At 48.5% G+C, this 17,603-nt stretch overlaps 1 protein-coding gene and 1 pseudogene across 4 annotated transcripts in view; both read left to right on the top strand.

Moving 5' to 3' along the window:
* Positions 1–17,603, top strand: part of DENND1A (DENN domain containing 1A) — a 509,451-nt gene that overhangs the window by 398,366 nt on the left and 93,482 nt on the right. The gene's annotated exons all lie outside the window — the stretch shown is intronic.
* LOC124505429 (uncharacterized) lies at positions 16,000–16,148 on the top strand (annotated as a pseudogene).

Genomic DNA, 17,603 nt, shown 5'->3' with positions numbered 1-17,603 from the left:
ACCTGTTGTTCTGGGCTCACCTTGTTTTCCTAATCCGTATTTTGCGTTTGAGGATCTTAAGACTAGAGGGATCTTATCACCTGTTCCACACTTGAGTCTCTTCCACGACAATCCTCCACAGCCCGCCCCCAACCCCACCATGAGGCCTTCCAGCCTCTGCTTGCACACCTCCCGTGCCAGGAAGCTCGCTTTCTTCTGACGCAACTGTTCCGTCTTTAAAATGCTCCTATTGTTAGGAAGCTTTGCTTATTTTAGTGAAAAGGACCCAGGCTCTCCCCCCACACACACCCCCACCCCCTCCGGGTCGGAGAATGCCTCAGGGCCACGACGCTCCTTGGAAGCAGTTGACAGCAGTAGCTGGAATGTGAGCTGGAGGTGAGGTGTGTGCATTTCTGGCTGCGGGGAGGGAAATACGGAAAGGCCAGCCAAGTGGAGTCCCAAGCCCTGGGTCGCATCTCACTCTGTCAGTTTTGCTGTGTGACCTCACATGGGTTACTCTCCTCCCCTTAACTTCCTCCCCTGTCGGATGGGAATAACAACCCCCCCCCCCACTCTACCCATCTCAGGTGGCCGCCGTTCACTAACACGGCAGGCAGACGCGTGCTTAATAAGGCAGAAAGTGCCGCGGAATGATGCAGTGCCGGGGTAGATGCAGGGAACATGAGGAGCTCTCAGTGTGGCAGGAGGCACGAGAGTGAAACTCTGGGACGCTCAGGGCCTCAGGCAGTGCTGCTGGGGCTGTGGGGAAGACAGCGGTGCTTGGCACGTTTGTCTGGACTTGTGAGCTGTCCTTGAAGAGGCCGACTCTGCTGACCCGAGACTGGGAGGAAAAAGGAGCGAGGAGGCAGGGACAGCTGGAGATACTTTGCAGGTGGTTTCATCCGAAGTAGGTGGCTTCTCAGAAGTGGAGGAGGAGCAGAGACGGGCAAGTTGGAGACGGGGCCGAACACAGAACCCAGCGAGTGAATGAGTGGAGATTTCTTGGCCGAGGCCCGGAACGCCTACAGTCTGAGTGGCGGGGCAGAGACTTACTTCAGTGACGGGAGTGCCAGGTTTGAGGACCGCGTGGGTCATCCCAGGGGTGGCGCTCAGCGTGCTGGGAAGACAGGCCTTGGAGTTTCAGAGGAAAGTCAGGCCTGGAGCTGGAGAATCAGAAGGCTTTTATCCCTCGTCAGTTCATCTAACATTGTAGAGGCCTGTTTGGTGCCACCCAGGAGTACTGAAGGCACCCTTGTGCACTCCCTGGGAGTGTGCCATCCGTCGGCAGCCCGGGGGGAAGGCTGGGAAGAAGGTGGTGAAGATGGGGCGGTCCCTGCCAGGTCCCTTTGTGGAGCGAGCACCTCCGCGTGTGAGATGCTGCGCTGCAGCGCCCCTAATCCAACTCCCCCCCAGCCCTTCCCAGTGAGTGTTGCCATCCCCACTTTACAGATAAGGAAACTGAGGTCCAGACGAGTTTAGGCAGCCGACTGGTGCCTAGAAGACACCCCCCCCCGTGCCGCTGTACTTGCTCGTGCGCTGTCTAGCGGTGAGCGCCTTCGACAGACTGAAGCTCCTGACGTTTGCTCAGAGCCGAGCCCATCCGCGATTCCGTGTGTGTATTCGTTATCCAGCGGGCACCTTCTTTTTGCAAATTATCTCCGTGTGCTGGTGTGTGCGTGAGCGTGAAGATCATCAGGCGAACCATCCCCTGCTCACCTTTGAAACAGTATCCCTACTGCACAGCCCAACAGACGCACAACGGTCTTCCCCCATCTGTTTCCTTCCTTCATTTCCTGTCCGGTTCTTGCGCTGCGCCTTCTGAGGGCTAATGGTAGATCGTGACGTCAATATGCGTTATGTAAGTCGTAATTCTGCTTTATATTTAAATGAACTGTGTGCACACGGAGCGTAAGATGTATGCAGGCCACAGTCGGGGGTCCCCGACTCTGAATTCCTCTGGCTTCTGTGGGTTTTTTTTCAAGTTTGAAAATGTGTTAGGAAGAAGGCAACATTATGATAATTGGAAGTTCAGTATATCTGTCTTTTTCCTCTACTCTTTTATACTTTTTAAGATACAATTAACACTTCACACTTCACCTGGTCCCTCCTTGGTTACCTTTGACACTTCCTTGATATTTATTTAGATGTTCATGGCACCTTCGCTTTGAACTCTGGTTAAGAAAATCAATAACTTTAACATAAGCATTTTTTCTTCACTGAAGAAATGCAATTAGTGAATTACATACATGTGGACATCCCTTTACCTTTTTTTCAACGTGTCAAAGGATCACGGCACAATTATGTGAAAATAGTAAAGAAAAGTGATTTACCATCAAATCAGAATACCTGCTGTGAAGTTGCAAGAAACAGCTCATTTTATTACATTTCCCAGAACAGAGCCTCTCACGGAAGATGGGAAAATGTAGAGCGAGAACTTCATGGGTGTCGTCTTGGAATTTACAAACCATGAATGACGCATTTATTTGAAAATGGCTCTCTCTTCTGTAAGCGTGTGTGAATGCAAATTTCAAGACATACTGGGAGTCAACTCTTTCCTATCAGGTGCAGATAATATAATCTATCGTCCTCACTGAGAATGAAAGTAAAAAAATGTGCCTTTTGCCAAAACTTTTGCTACTTTCCCAGTTTCATTTTAGGAGGCTTGTCTTGTGTAACGTTGGCTCTGGGTTTGCCAAGTCTAACTGAGGCAATGTTTTTCTTGATTAGTTCCATCCCTCTTTGCCTCTGCTATTTGGGAACTGTCAGATAATGTCATCATTAACCCGTTGCCGACGCGCTTGACAAAAAATTCTGAAACTCTAGATGGATTTTGATGTTAGAACTTGAAAGATAAAAAGAGAGCTGTTTTCTGAGTGAACGCAGTTTAAGGGAAACCGAACAAAATGGAACGAGATTTCACTGTAGAAATGGAAAACTGTCTTTTGACTCTCTGAACACTAGTTATTTTAAGACAAAAAAAAAAATTATTTTCCTATGTTAATATTTCCCTGCTTTCATCCATTTGGGAGAGAAGATCCTAATCTCACAGAATCAACTTGCGTGGCTCTCAGCCTAGAGCCTTGCCCACAAACGCACAGTGAAGGAGTTAATACACTTAATCGTAACTATTGTTCTTCTCCGTTATAATAAAGAGGCCAGTTTTTGTGTTTGAATCATTTGCTACATCAGATGACTTAGGTCATCTTTTTGGAGATCATAAAATCTACTGGAATTTCCTTTTGGACAGAAGTTATGGATCTCGCAAGAGAAAATGGTAGTGATTACACTTACTCCTCTCTGCCCAGTTACCCAGACAAAAATATTATAAGCGTTTCAGCATATGTGGAAATTTGGAGCCATCTCTGGGTTCTGAAGTTTCAATAGGTGTTTATTCCGTTTTATGCCAGAAGCGACATCTCTTAGTGGAAAAGAGCCTGAACTGAAGACAAGTCTGGGTTGAAATGGCTGTGTGAACAGATAACTCACCCTCTCTGAGCCTATTTCTTCATTTGTGAAAGGGCTGTACTCACCCGTACCTCAGTAAACTGTCGTGAGGACAAATGTGGAAATATTTATTAAAAACAATAGTGGTCACAGCGCTTACTCGGTGCCGAGCACTCTTCAAAGCACTTGACACGTTACCCATCTAGCTTCACACCAACCCTGTGAAGTGGACACTATTATTTTTCCTATTGTACGGATGAGAGAACCACAGCAGAAGCAGAAAATGACTTGCCCAAGGTCGCACCGATGGTAAGCGTTAGGGTTGTCATTCTGACGCAGAGGGTCTAGCTCCAGAGTCCTTGCCCTTGGTCACCATACTACGTCGTCTTTCAGAGCCTGGCATGCAGGAGGTGTTTGATAAGTGCCTGTCGTATCTGGAACCTTCCAGCTCAGGCATCTACAGGGGGCATACTCCTGCCTGCTGGGGGGCAGTAGCACGATAGATGGCATTTCTAGCCCACTCTTGGTGACCACAAGGCGCTCGTCCAAGGGAAGCCACGTTGCTGAATAGAAGAAATAGCACCTCTGACCCAAGGCTATCTGGGATCATCATGTCACTGGGGAGTCTCTAAATATGCTATTTCTAAATTTCAAAGCTAGTTTGAGCTATATTTACAGCGTTTAGCATGTGAAAAAGCATTGGGAAAGTGGGCTTTTAAGTGGAACGGTTGTGTAATGGAATATTTCACGTTCCGGTTCAGCCATAAAGCTCAGGGCTGATAAACAAAGCATCTGAAACCAAATGGCTCCTCGTCTGACCCCAATTAAAATAAAGATTTCATTCCATTCTGTCCTGACAGAGAGGAACATATTGTTGCCTTTAAGGGAGTTTGGTTTAGTTAATGAAAGAATTTTATTTCATTTTTTCCCCCCAAATACAATATCTAATTAAATAAGATTCAATTTGTTAGGACTTCTGGTAGGGATATGTTAACTCTTTTAAAGCTGTGTTGCCCACGTGCCTCAAGATGTAGAGGGTACTTGTAAAGCCCACCTCACAATCTATTGTTTAGAGAAGAAATAAGTTCAAGTCATTTTAAAGACAAACATCTTCAAGGCTTATCTGTTGATACATCTATCACGGCAACCTGTGTATGTAGGTAGCATGGGTTCTATATAAAATATCACATATTTACATAAAGCCCCGTTTCCTAGAAGCATTTGTACTTGTACATATTGTAATTTACCAATCACCATAGATCTGTCCATATAGAATATCTCACACAGGGAGTTGTAGCTGCTAAAATATGTTAGGTAACATAAGTTGGATATTGATGCCAAATTATCACCGAGTTCCTTCAGAGTTATCTTGAAGAAATATGTGACTGTCTAAAGAATTCATCATTTAACATTAAGAGTGAACACCAGCCAACTCTTCTGGGGGGGTGGGTGGCGGAGGGGGGGTGGTTCTGGTGTCGTGCTGTCACTTTTTTGTAGCCTTTTCTATATGTGCTGCAGCCCATCATGACTGTTGAGTTCATAATTACCAAGCAGAACATTTCAGTGTCATTGTGGGAAGTTCTCTTCACTCAGCTGGGCATGAGGGAGGCGTCTGGCTTGCAAGACCCCGACGGGTCATCTCTACACCTCTGAAGACTTGACTGTGTAGTTCATGACGCTAAAGGGAAAGAGGGTGGCCTGGGCATCAGGGCACCTGCCCCCGGGCAAGCCCCTCCCATCTCGGGGCTTCCATTTCTTCATCTTTAAAATCACTGAGCAGGGTCAGTGGATCCCTGAAAAGCCCCTTGGCTCTGCCTTGTTCAGATTCTGCATTCAGTAGAGCGGAAAGTACAAGACGCTTTAAATCCACTAAGAATTTATAGTCAGATGCTAAGGATTTATGTTCTGAGAAATAAAAAGTCTTTAAGACTATAAAACCTAAGGCATTTAAACCACGTTAAAAAAAAAATCTATGACTTTGCGTGCAGTGGCTCCTTCTGACATTCAGTGGGCATTGACTCAGCGTAATCGAGCACCTATTCTGTGCACGCCCAGTGCAAGGTGTACAGAGGCAAATTATTCGCGGCCCTGCCTTCCACGAGCTTATCTGCTGGGCAGAGGACAGGGGAGTGAGAAGCAAGTAAAGAGGTCAGCCCTTTATTAAAAGTGTACTCTGGGACCGAGGGAGTGGGGGGTGAGATGGGACGAGGGGCAGGTGTCACAGAGGTGGGGATATTTTGGCTGGACCTTGAAGGGTGAGTGCAGTTTTTCCAGTTGGAGATGGGTGTTCACTGTAGGCAGAGATACACAGAAATGTGGGGGCAAAGCAGTAAGTTCTGCACTATCGGAACATGGGTTTGGGCCAAGGGAGGAATAAAACTAGAAAGGAAGGCTTTGTGAAAAATCTTAAACTCTTACAAGTTCCATTCTAAGGTGTGTGCTCAATGTTTTGCAAACTGGTAGTAATGAGCGTTCTTTGAATATAAAGGATTCTGTGGCTTGGAGATTCTGGGAATGCAGTTGAATTAGTTCCCCTTTTATTTTTTTTTTTTTTTAAATTTTTTTTTTTTTAACGTTTATTTATTTTTGGGACAGAGAGAGACAGAGCATGAACGGGGGAGGGGCAGAGAGAGAGGGAGACACAGAATCGGAAACAGGCTCCAGGCTCTGAGCCATCAGCCCAGAGCCTGATGCGGGGCTCGAACTCCCGGACCGCGAGATCGTGACCTGGCTGAAGTCGGACGCTTAACCGACTGCGCCACCCAGGCGCCCCTAGTTCCCCTTTTAGAAGTAGACAGTGTACGATAAATACATACACCTCAGCAGTCATGTGTGCTAAACTTGGTTTAACCCAGTGTTGCTCAGTCTTTTGGCCGTTGAACCCTTCTGAAGCAGAAGACCTCTTGATGCCATGGGGCCAACTTTAGGACCGAGAACTTGAGATGGGGAGTTCCGCTGGAGAGCTGTGGTCAGTGGAAATACAAGATCCGGTCTGCATTTTAGAAAGATCATTCTGGCCTGGAAGAGAAGTGGAGCTGGGGGAGAATGGCAGGGACAGTGGCACGGATATCAGGAAGGTGACTAGACCCCTGGTTACGCTTGGAGTTGTTTGAGGTGCATTTCAAGGAGAACCCCGTCCGGATACAAGCCACGCCTTCTCCACGCTGATTTGTGAGCCTTGCAGGAGTCCTACCAACAGGAGCTCTCCAGATGCTGACGTTTAAAGTCATCTCCCTGGCAGCCTTTCAGGAGCGCACAGATAACGTTGGTGACTGACACAGGAATGAACTTGGTGTTGGGATGTTGGAGGCAGGAGGTGAAAACTGATGCTGAAGTCTCCGTGGCTCCCTGAAGCCATTTTTGAGGGCCTACTACGCGCAAGGACTGTGCTAGGTACTTGTACGGACACTCCCAATTATTCCTTGAAACCATCTAAAGGCACTGCTGCTGTTCCACCTGGATGAGGAAAGAGAAGCGTAGAGAGGGTGGTTGACTATCCCAATGTACCATGGCTGACAGGCCTTAAACCCATCTGACTAACCTAAGTTCGTGGCCTTTACAACTGAGCTATCCTGCCTCCCCTAAATAGCCTCCATTTAAAAGCACTGACCATCTACCAGGCACTGTGCAAAGCATTGTGTGTTATTTAATTTACTCTCCCCAGCAGCCCTATAAAGCAAGTGGTGTTATCCCTGCCTGATCCACAGGCAAACTAAGGCTTTTGTCAAGTAGCCAAAGTCATAGCTGGACATTGCAAAGCCAGGAATTGAACTTCAGTGTGGCTGCTCTCTTCTCCCCCTGAATAATTCTGAGGAGGTTGTTCAAGAAATTGCTCAGAAATGTTTCTCTATAGAAATACTAGGGGTGTCACCTGGGTGGCTCAGTCGGTTAAGCGTCTGACTTCAGCTCAGGTTATGATCTCACGGTTCAGGAGTTCGAGCCCTGCGTCGAGCTCTGTGCTGACAGCTTAGAGCCTGGAGCCTGCTTCAGATTCTGTGTCTGCCTTTCTCTCTGCCCCTCCCCCATTCACGCTCTGTCTCTCTGTCTCTCTCTCTCTCAAAAATAAACATTAAAAAAAAATATATTAGGAAATGGGTGGGCATTATTTTTGGTGCAACAAAATTCCAGCTCTGGGCTAAGAGTTGAGCCCGATGGTTCGATCCTTGCCTTGACACTGGCGATGCAAAACCCAGATTTGAGTGAAGCAGTTGTTGCGTTAAATTCATCGCACGTTATCAAGCCCCTACTCCAGGCCTTTCGCCGGGCTCACAGCTGGAGACCCAGGCTTGAGCAGAACCCTGCCTCTGCCCTTGCTGTCAGCTGGGATACCCATACAGAGAACTCTCAGTGCCATGTGTTAAGTGCAATTACAGAAACCTGTTGAAGTAACCCAGGAGAGGGAGAAATTAACTCCATCTGGGACATAAGGGCAGGCTTAATGGGAGGTATGTCTGCCATGGGTTTTAAAGGATGAATAGGAGTTTGCCAAACAGCAAAGGGGGAAATGCCCAAGCTTATTTTTCGCTCTTGGATTGGATGTTGACGATCCACTTAAGAACAGCAGCAGCATGCCTACAGAGCTTGAAATCAGTGCCCTCGTTGTCTTGATTTGCTGTTAAGAAAAATCTAATCCCACCCTGTCTGCCAGCCTGACATGATTGGAATCCTGAGATGTGGTGACCTGTGGAGGCCTTTTACGTCTGTCTTCTCTGAGCGGCGTTTACAAATGTTTGTTCATTTAGAGACCCTAGTGTATCCAGGTGACATGCTTCACTTAAAATCGTTCAAATGATGAAACCTAGGGAAAAAGTAAGTAAATTATTAGACTTTCTGCTTTTTAATTAAACCCGCCCGCCCTCCTCCCCCCACGTGGGCTGACTGGCTGGAGTGAATGCGGGGTGGGGGGGGGGGTTGTTTGCCCGGGTGTGAAGGGATCGCATGCTTCCTTGCTCATCCATTCATTCGGTGGTGGCAGGATGCTTGCTCTGGGCTGGGCTCCGAGGGTACAAGGACGGGGGCACAGGGCCCGCTTGCCAAGTGCTCACAGATGAGTAGAGGAGTCAGAGGTGTTTGTGGGTAAGAAGTACTGTGGGAGCAGCCAGCTCAGCCAGAGGAGAGGTTGCTTAGCAGCATTTGCCTAAAGCAGTGACTGAGCTGAGCCTTGAAGGATGAATGAACCACCATCGCCATCAACCTGTAAGCAGGAGGAGGTGGTGGGGAAGCATGTGGGCTTGGGAGGCAAACTGCAGGGTCCCGGTGCCAGCTCTGAGTGCCCTTGGCAAGTCCTTAATCTCCGTGTGCATTGTCTCCTCATCTGTAAGACGCGACTCGCTAATAGGCTCTCCCCTCTTAGGGTTGTTGTAAGCATGAATTGAGTCATTATTTGTAAAGAGAGAACTCTGCCTGGTACCTTGTGAGAGCAGTAAACAACCATTGCCTTGTACCTGATGCCGGATTATAAGTACTTCGGCTCCTCCCCACAAGCCTTCCTGGTGTGTGGTTTTATCCCCGTCATCCAGATGAGGAAACCGGGTGTTGAAAATGGCTAGTGATTTACCTAAAACCATGCGCCTCGTACGTGGCTGAGCCAGGAGTTGAATGTCAGCGTCCCAGGCCCCGAAGCCCTGACTCCCTCCGTTCCTCTGTGCTCACATCTTTACTATGTACCTCCTTCCAAGCTCCGGGATTTTGTGAATGGTGTTTTTGCTTCATTGATAGTTAAAGCTCTCTTCCTCAGAGGAAAATTGTTGACCTTTGTCAGAGTATGGTAGAGAGAGAAAGGATGGGCTCGGAACAAGAAAGACCTGACTCTCACTTCCCAGCCCCACTCCTGCCCGGCATGCTGGTGATCTCGGACTCTGCTCTGGCCCAGTGCACTGGTGATCTTGCCCAAGTCCCCTTACTTCCTGAGCCCCTTCAGGGACACTAATTCCTGCCTCACAGGAACGGTCGTGGAGGCGAACGAGAAATGTGTGTAAAGCTAGTGTGTGCCGAGTGCACAGAGTAAGGACTCTGCAAATGTCAAGTGTCCCTTTGTCTTTCCCTACCCTTCCGTGTTGTACAAAACCCTTCTTTATAATTAGAATTCCCCCGCGGTGATTGCATTCAAGGCTGGACATATTTAAACCATCTCTTAGCGTCAGCATGTAAATTCTTCTATTAAAAGTGTCTTTCTGACACGAACCCTAAAATCACACCCATCTTTTTTCCGTAGCGCGTCCATCTCCATGTACATTCTTCAGACTCCTTGCCCAGTAATTACGGCCTTTCCCTCTCCCAGCGTGGGGTCTGGCTTGAGGAGGCAACTGCTACTTCTGTGGTTCTGCTCATAAAATCCGTGTCCCATTTCCCAAGGTTTGGGATGTAACTTGAGGAGTGGAGTTTTTGTTTTTTGGTTTTGGGTTTTTTGTTTTTGTTTTTGTTTTTTTAGGTGGGAGGGATATGGGTCTGTGGAACTAAAACTCAAAACAGACAATATTTGTGTGGCTAGCCACAGAAGATGGATTCAGCGTACTGTTTTTATGATCGGAATAATGCCCGTAGGCCCTCGTCTAGGGAAGCAGGGTAGCAGATCGCATCAAGAGCCTCCAAAACACTCATGCCAGTGGACTCAGCGAGCTTTCCTCGAGTCCCTGCCGCGTGCCGAGCCCCGCGTTAGCAGTCACCCCTCTGCTCTGGCTGCGCACGTTCGAGTAAAGGGGGTCAGCCTCCCCAAAACGCTTCCAAAACGGCATCAGGAGCTGCCCAGTAAAGGGGAGCACGGAAGTTATGGAGTCCCGCGGAGGGCGTGCCAAATCCAGCCCAAAAAGGGGCTGCAGGGACTCAGTGTTGAACGTTGTCACCCCAGGAAAGTTGTCACTCCACCTGTCATGGAGGCGAGCTGCACGGGTGGCCATGTAGCTAGAACAGCCCAGAAGAGGTCGGGAGACTGCACGGAACAAGCAAACGGGGTCCAGATCCTGGGAAACCGAGGGATGCACGTTCTGGTCCTGGACCCGAAATGAGTTGGATTTCAGCCCCGCGTGAGCGGCCTCACCGAAATGGTGCCCCCCAGCACGCGAAGGACAACGTCCTAATAGCGGCTTCTAATGAAAATTTGATCGTGGTCCTGGATGCACCGCTGACCTGCGCGCACTTGCAAGTGGGGCTGATTCATAGGACGTTTGCGCGGCTCTGCACATTTCCTGAAGAGGTATTTTGTCTCATTGTTGCTTCCTGGTCCGGCAGAAGGTCTAGTTTGTGTGAGGCGGCTTCGGTAATTAACCAAGTGTGTTCTGTGGAGGGAAGCGGGAGGACTCAGGGCCCGGCCGTCTCGCTCGGCGTGTTCATGTGCTTAGTTGTAAATACCGGTGAAATCCTCAACAAGGACGACCTGGTTGTGTGAAAAATAAAAAAGAACCCGCGCCGAACGTGTCCTGTTCAGAATCACTTGATGAAGCGGAGTTTTTTGAACTCTGACTGGAACTTAATTTTAGCTACTTTTTTTGGGTAAAGCTCCAGAGGAAAGCAGCGAGACTTTGAGATCTTTAAATTTCCTTTTTTGGGAGCGATGACAGTGCTCCTCTAAAGTTTGTTTCTTACCTTTCCACCTTTGAGCAATTGATTTTGATTAGAAACATTACACCCAGCATTTACTTTGACGTCCCTGAGTACAAACAGTCATTTTAATGGTTTTTTTAAAAACAAAATCATGACAGGGACATCAATCCTTTGCCTGGTGTATGAAGGCCTGGTATATTAATTGGCTGTCAGATTCTGAAGAAATAATGGATTAATGTGCTTGATCGTAACGCTGTGTTCAGAGACTGAAGTTTGATCCTGATGTCCCCAGTCTCTCTGCTTAATGCAATTACAGATATGCATTCAGGACATTTGAGTGGATTGCATTTCATTAATATGATTTGAGCGGACAACATTAGGCTGCTGTCGGGTCCTCTCTGACAGCTAATTACTAGAATGAAGCGTGTATACCGCTAAGGAACAATGGTGCCCTTATTGGGGCCATTAAAACAATAGAAAAATAGTGCTTTAAAACACTCAGAGAGTTACATTCCATACTAGTCATGAGCCATGAAGACCGCTCAGAGGGGGATGTTGGAAAGAAAGACATGGACAAACACTGGAGGAGTCTCTAAGAGCAGGACTCTCTTGTCTTTCAACGAATCCAAAAGTTTAACCAATAGGTTAGATCCTTCCAAAGGAATTTGGGGCATCGCTGGCTCAGTATTGATCTGGGGGTGCTTTCAGGAAGTATCATAATCTCTGACCATTCAGACCTCATATCTTGCCTCCTCCCCACCCACCCACCCACCCTAAAAGGTCTTTCACAATGGAGAAAGTAGCAATGTGGAATACCCACGGTTTATTACATTTTTCCTTTGAGGAGAAAAAGTGGCCTTTGTCTCGTGGGGTTATAACTCAGCCATATGGGCTATCTGAATGTCTACCCTTGGAGGGAAGAGGTGCTGGTGGTAATGAAAGTTTGTCATCCTGGGGGTATCTCTAGCTCTCCGAACCCCCTGAGTCTTACGAAGCATTCACCTGGCTCCCATCGTGTGTCCGGCACTGCTGATAGCTGGTGACAAAAAGATGAATCAGGCACAGTCCCTCATCCCTGAGCTCCTCAAGTCCTGTGAGGGACAGACATAAAGAAAGAAAGGGAGGGGAAAGGGAAGGGAAAGGAAAGAATGAGGCGGTGCTGGATTGGAACAGATGGATGTTTAAGAGAAGGGAAGCCTGAGGGCTTCTCAGAAGAGAACCTAAGAGGCTGATCTTGAAAGACGAGTAGGAGTTTGCTACAAAGTTAGGAAGTGAGTGGGGGCTTCTAGACAGAGGCTGCCGTGCAGGGTGGTCTGAACTCCAGGGAGGAGCCGCCTTAATGATCCATCTAGGACCAAACTGGAATGGAATTCTTAGCTGCACTCTCGGGGGTGTGTTCTGCGACCTTGAGGCACCTTTGGCCAGTGCTCCCGAGAGGCTGTGGACAAATCTTGAACTCAGCAATAAGGTTCCTGGATTCTAGCCCTAGATTTACTCCCTAAAAGCCATGTAAATCCCCCAAAAGTCATTTGGCCTCATTTTTCTCGTCTGTGAAATGGAGGTAGCACCCGCTCTGTCTGTCAGCCTCACGACGGGTCAGGTTTGATTTAAGAGGATGCCGTTGTTACGTATGCCCAGGTTCCCCTGGCTGCTGGTAGGTGTCAGAATCCAGAGTCAGACTCAAGTTAGGCCAACTCCGTGGCCTGTATGCCACACTGCTCCTGGTTCCTTTGGAGAACGAGTGTGAGAATCAGCTAAGTGGGAAAGCTCGGGGGAGATCCAGTCTCCTCTTTGGAACCTCCTATAGCAATACAAGGTAACATGAAAATCCCTGCCACACTACCAGGAAATGTGACGAGCCTCCGGCCACCTGCCCGGTTCTGTATCCCTAGGAGGTAGCACCTCTGGTGGAGGGCACCTTCCCAGAAACCGGGGCGGGCTGTTCCTAGAGTCCCAGAGACAGATCACCACCCTCCTTCCCCCTGAGATGTCTGCTTTTTATCCAAACTGCCACCAGGAGAGAGGGCCAGAAGCTGTTCGTGAAGTGATGGTGGTACAAGCTGTCAGCCTCTGGTCTCCTGGCCTCTACTGTCTCCTCTGTCGCTCTCCACACCCTGTCCCTTCCCACCTGTAACTCAGGCAGCTCTTCATCACCCGGGTGCACTTCTCAGATGCCCTGAAGGCAGTGTGTCCAACTCTGACCCCCAGAAATCAGGTCCTTGGCCAAGCTACATTTCTTCAAGTATGTATACCCCGGTTAGAAATGCCAGCCCCAACGGGACAGCTTAGGGCACAGGCTGTGATTACTCCTCTGTGTTCCCTAGCTCCTGGCCTAAGGGAGGCGCCCTGGGAGACTCTTGGATAAGGGGGTACCGGAAGCCAGAGAGAGTTGCTGATGTGATAGCCCCACTCCCTGGGTAACCCCCATCTGCCATAACGGCAGTTCCCAAGTCCTCGGTTTTCATTCTGACCGGTGAGTCGCCTCTCCTCTTATGCTCTTGATCTCCTGAACGATTGCAATGACAAGAGGACCCTGGTGTAAGTCAAGTAGCAGGGAATGGGTGTGTGAGTAAACGGCATCCCTCCCCGCCATGGCCCAGAGTTATGGGATGGGGATGACGAGGCGAGGCCCGCCCTGCCTCTCTCCAGGCTCCGATACCACCACATCAGGGAGTGTGAGCTTCCTGGGGACCAAGTGGTGCCTTAGTCGTCACGCATGCCCGGTGCATCACCCGGTGCCTGGAAGAGGGCCCCAGGGGTGATGGGCCTGGGGACCACGGCCCTGCCTGGGAAGGACGCTCTGCTCACCCGAAGCCCGTCACAGAATGTCGGACACGTCTGCTGCCTCATCAAGGGTTCCTCAGGTGGGAGCCACATGTGCCATTATTCCCCAGGAGCCCCACGGGGTGAGCCCAGAAGCCCCCGCTTTCTTCTCTGAATTTTATTTGCTAATTTCTCCATGGGAAACACAGCCCTGCCAAGACCTGTTTCCCTCCTATTACCTGGCTGGCGTTTTTCTAATGGTTCCCTTCCTAATGATCCTCAAACAAAGAGACGATGGTGGAGGGTAATGCATCACTCCTGCCTCTCGCTCCCTGGTCATTCTTGCTAACAGGCTTAGCCGTGCTTCACAGTCATTATCACATGTCGCACTGTCTTTGGGATGCAGAAATGATTTGCCAGCCCCATAATGCTTCATTTTTACTAAAATGAAGGCAGGACAAAAAAATTCTTATAATAAAAAAGTGTACACTTACTCCTGACAGATCTGATCTTAAAACCCTCCTCTGTCCCGTGGTCCATACAGGATAGTGTCTCAACTCCTTGGCCGGGCATCCGAGACCTTCACGACCTGGTCAGCGATCTCTTTTCACTTCGCGGTCTCCTCTCGTCACCCTCAGGCCCCTTGTGGAGACACTTGTTCCCAAAGGCCCCAGCTCTTCCTCTTGCATTCCTGCTCATCTCTGTAGGCGAGACGCCCCGCGGGGTCTGCAGAACTGGGCTTTCCAAGCTTAGTACCAGTGTCACCACCCTCTGTTCCTCTGTGACACTCATCCTGACAGCCCAGGTAGGATGGGCACCTTCTTTCCGGCCTCCTTTACTACCCAGGCAGGCCTCTACCTAATGTCCAAGCCCCTCAGTGACAGGAGCCCCATCCCCATTAGCGTCCTTGGTGGTCCCTGGTGCCCAGCACAGAGCCTGACACACAGCGACCCGTATGAACATCTGGGAAAGGAAAGGAAGTCCTTCCCCGAGAGGTCCCCCACGTGAGGGTTTTGAGGTCCAGCACCCAGGTCAGAGAGGGCCGACTAGCTTAATGGTGAGCTCCCCCAAATCTGGACTCACAGAGGAACAAGTTGAGGGTTGGGGTAACAGAGAAGGAGCCGCGTCTGGGACATGTTACTGTTGTTGTGTCCATGGCACATTCAGGTAGAGATGACCAATGGGTACTGAGACCTTCAAAGCAGAGCTCTGGGCTTCCCAGGATCTTTGATGAGCCAGAGGCCCCTCCAGCCTGGAAATCCATAAGGGCAACTGAAGTGTTCTTTTTCCGTGAGATGGCAAGAGGGGCACTCACACAGTCTTATGTGGAGAGGGCCTCAGAGACCCTTCTAGTACTTTCTGCTCACCATAGTCAGCTGAGGGCCAGCATGCTGACGACATTACTCTGGGAATGTTCACTGCAGACACTCGCTTGCAAGCTCCTTGAGGGCTGGAACTATACAAACTAAGGCCCTACGATCCCTATTTCCCACAACCAGAATTATACAGGCAGCCTGTGAGGTTTGGCCAGAATAGACCTGTCCCCTCCCAAGAAGACTACTTGAAGGAGAAGACATCTTTGGGTGTGTATGTTCTGGTCTGTTGGCTAGACAGTCATTTTACTTGACGGTCGTACTTAGTGTCTCCAAGCCTTGAATCCCAGAGTTGGTAGGCAACTTTGATGCGTGTATCACTCTCTTGTGGGTCAGCTGGCTTCTGCTGGCACACCTTTGATGTTGGGGAAACTTACTCTTACAGAGCCAAAATCTTCCTACAGTTTTCATCCACTGGTCCTAGTTTTTTTGTTTTTGTTTTTGTTTTTTTCCCTTGGTAGTCACGTAACGTCACGTCAGTATCGTTGGTGATTTTTCTACTGGTACTAGAAGGGCACAGTCCTTTTGGACTGAGCCTTCTCATCCAGTTCTTCACCTGGTCTCTGGAGGGCTATGCTTTGCCATTGTCCAACCTCAAATGTCTGGAACACCAGATGCTCCAGGTGTGGCTGACAAGAACAGAACTCAGTGGACCCCTCAACCTTACTTTAGCCGTACGATGTCCAATACAGGAGCCGCCGTCTGTGTTTGGCCTCTGAGCGCGTGAAATGTGGCTAGTGCGGGTGGAGATGTGCCGTAAGGGTAAAATATACACCAGATGTCTAAGACTTAGTATGAATAAAAGAATGTAAAACTCATTAATAATTTCCTATATAGATTACAGGTTGGAATTATACTTGTTGTATACGCTGGGTAAAATATAATATATTAGAATTTCCCTATTGCTTCTCGGCCTTTTGGCCAAGATCAAGTGTAGAATTTCCCACGTTTCTTTTTACTTTCCACACGTGCTACTTAGTAAACTTAAAATTACGTATGTGACTCGCATTATTGTTCAATTAGACTCCACTGCCCTTGAGTGCAGTCTGAGATTGTCTACTTCTGTGAATGGTTACGGGTTGCCTTATTCTTTTTTTGAACCGTATCACACATGGGCCATTGCTGAACACATACCAAACATAAAATTCTGCCTCTTTTACACCTACCATATAAACTGCTTTTAAAACAGGTCAGCCTTGACTAGTATATCTAGAGTTGATTTTTTTGAACCTAAGTGTAGAAATTTACATTTGTCCCAAATACATCTCAACTTGTTAGTTTCAGCCCATGGTTCCAGTCTCCTGAGAATTTTTTTAATCCTTACTGTCACCAGCTCCTTTACAGATCTGATCAGCATTTTCTATGTTTCTAAGTCACTATCGATGATGTTGGTCGAGATTAGAACAAAGTAGAGAGTTCTACTGCCCGCCAAGCACATTGGCCAGCAGTTTTAACAACAGCTACAAACCCATTATCCAGCTGTGGTTGTTCAGCCCATGTTTGTCCATTCTGCCCACACGAAGACTGGGTTTTTCCAGATGTCTGATGAACACCAGCCTGTGTTGTATCTAAAGTAGCCTCCTCTTCTCCCACCCAGTCTCACCCCCAAGCTGACTTACCCCCTATTAAGAATGGGAACACAAAATATGGTATGACTTCTTCTGGTTTTAGACACCAAATGGATGGACTCCTTTTCACTAAAGTGTTAATGACTGGTAAGGTCTGAACTTCACCTTTGTGTTAAAAAATAATAATAATACATGATTTAACCGGGGCCTTCGGTACCACAGGCAGGTGGAGAACTTTATTTGGAGCTCATGCCGCTAAGGCAGAGTCAACAGGGAAGAAGTCTTGAGACTTAGTGGAGGAGGAATAGGGGCCTCAAGTCTTTCGTATAGTTGATGATGAAGACCCAGTCAGTGTAATCCAGCAAGTGCCAGGATTCGTCCATGGGAGCATGTCCTTTGTGTACCCACCGCGGAGCTGGCAGTTCAATGAGCACTTCTACCCACACTGTGTCTTTTTTTTTTTTTTTAAGTTTATTTATTTTGAGAGAGTGAGAGCAGGGGAGGGGCAGAGAGAGGGAGGAAGAATCCCAAGCAGGCTCTGCACTGTCAGCGTGGAGCCCGAGGTGGGGCTCCATCCCATGAACCATGAGATCATGACCTGAGCCAAATTCAAGAGCGGTACACTTAGCCGACTGAGCCACCCAGGTGCCCCCCACGCCCTCTGTCTTAATCTCCTTTAGTCTTCATATTTTTTGGAACTAGGAATTGAGCCTCTGACTTTAGATCACATGGTTTGGCGTGACCTTCATCTGCAGTCTCAAGCCCAGTCCCCTCCTTTTTAGCTAGGCGTGTACTTTTGGTTCTCTTCTGCAGCTGTGTGCACGTGGTTTGTGTGTGTGTGTGTGTGTGCGCGCGTGTGCACTCGCACGCGTGCATCGCAGAGGGAACAGAAAGATATTCTCTCAGCTGTTATAGGGCAGAGGGAAAATCTTTTTCC

Source organism: Lynx rufus, unplaced genomic scaffold (assembly GCF_022079265.1).
Source record: "Lynx rufus isolate CCGP_SWC_20201006 ecotype Redwood Valley unplaced genomic scaffold, mLynRuf1.p SCAF_10, whole genome shotgun sequence".
Classification (NCBI taxonomy): Eukaryota; Metazoa; Chordata; class Mammalia; order Carnivora; family Felidae; genus Lynx; species Lynx rufus.
Note: the sequence above shows the minus strand (reverse complement) of the source record. Positions and strands in the feature narration are given on the sequence as shown.